Below are 2,025 nucleotides of genomic sequence, written 5' to 3' on the forward strand. Positions count from 1 at the left end.
GGGAACTTTCTGTTTCCCGGCTTCTGAGTTAAATTGCTGCATAGACAGGCTGCTGCTGAAAGAAAGACTTGAAAAGGCCCTTTCACATTGCCTGTTAAATCCAGCTTTTTGCAACGTCACTGTTCTACATGAAAGTTAGTGACTAAGGAATAGGGCGAAGGCGAACTTCAGTTTTCCGACTGTGTGTGTTTGTTGGCTAAACGGGCTACTACCGAAGGTACAGTAAACACAGCCAAAAAACGTCAATAGCTCCTTTTACACTGCCTGTCGTCAGCTTTTTCCCTTTGTCACTGTTGTAAAAGGTACCAATGGAAAAGAGGAAACAAAGGTGACAGCTGCCAAAACAGGTTGCTGCCGAAGGTAAATTAGGGCAAAAGTCAACCATAGACTGTTTCACACTGCCCATTGGTGTCATCCCTCACTCGTTTTACAGTCCGTGCCCTGTTCTAGCAATTTCTTTCTGGAACATTAGACATTTCCTACAGAGTACATTCCTCCACATGTGATCTTTTGTGCCACTCTTCATTTAATCAAGATTCAGTGTAAGAGAGACACGTAGCTAGCACAAATCTGTTATTCAAATCAAGCTGCATGTGTGCTCCATGAGAAAAAGTGATCCATGAGAAAAAGTGATCACATAACAGATAACGATCAATCAGATTGGTCGCCAGAGAAAAGTGTGACGATCCTTCAACTACAGTAACAGAAAGCAGTAAATACCAAGACACGCACTTCCTTACATTTCTTATAAAATATTGAGTGGAATGTGAAATGTACTTGGGAAATGAGGTCATGATAGATGAATGTGAGCAGGGAAGCTGTGTGGATTGCTCACTTAAGACCCAACACACACACATGCCTGATATGCCCATCACGATGCAAATGACGCAGTCAGTGTATTGGGGCAACAATGTCAGTCAGTCAGAGCTCCAGGTTGCGGAGGAGCAAGGCTCGTATTCATGACCACATCCATGCTTCAATTGTTTTCCATGCAGCTGCTCTCATTAATTATACAAAGGGTTGTGAGCATGGAGGTGTTCATCAACTCTTATTATATACAGCACCTGCACATTTCAGGATGGATTCAAAAGAGACCAACCCTTCGGAGAATTTCAAACATTATTTTTAATTCTATTATTTGTGCTTTTTCCTCCATTTTGCCAAGCTCCAGGAGATTTCTTTTGACTAGTTTTTATGGAGCCTCCATAAATGATGAAGATCAACTTATATAGTCTGCCATTGACCCTGCAGGGTATTTGATACACATGGGACTTTGTCTTCAAAATAAAAAAGCACTTCAGACTTAGTTTGGTATAATGGTAACAGTTCTGGGAAACGTCTGCTATTAGTATTTATTTTCCTCCTGTAGATCTTTTTCTCTAAAAGATGCACCAGAGAGGCCCCAAAAAAAAGTATTGTAAATAAATTTGACGCACCACAGAGAAGCGTTTTTAAAAAACCTGCCATCATTGAATGAATTAAAAAATAATAATAATAAATCACCATGGATGTAAAATAAGGCTCTGAAATCATGAAAAATAAGGCCAGCCCTCAAACTGCAGGACTGTGTGGGCGTGTCCGCTGAAGGCGCAGGAGACAGCACTTCATCAATCAAATAAGATCGCTCGTACGCTGTGTGCTCAAGTGTCTGTCGTAAGTTACTGGCTGAATAACGTGTGCTGCTGTGGTTATGGATAATAAAGTGTTGAATTTCCCATGTGTCTGTTATGTGGGGGACCCACACACAACAATTCCAACCACTGTGCTTATGTATTAAACAATTCTGCGGTGGTCTCGGGAGCTCCTTAACTTGTTAGCTCGCTGGCTAGCGGACATAATAAACAGTTAACTTTCCCTTAAGTGTTTCTGTTGTGTGATTCTACACGCAGCACACGGAGCAAGGCTGTGGAGTATTGAACGTAGTCAACGCCAGTCTGCCAGCCTACTAGTGGCTATAACTACTAACCGCTAGTAGGAGACCACTTCACAGTGAAGCGGTCCAACTCGCCGTCGGCTCACTGCTTG

The sequence above is a fragment of the Phyllopteryx taeniolatus genome, chromosome 5 (genome assembly GCF_024500385.1).
Source record: "Phyllopteryx taeniolatus isolate TA_2022b chromosome 5, UOR_Ptae_1.2, whole genome shotgun sequence".
Lineage (NCBI taxonomy): Eukaryota > Metazoa > Chordata > Actinopteri > Syngnathiformes > Syngnathidae > Phyllopteryx > Phyllopteryx taeniolatus.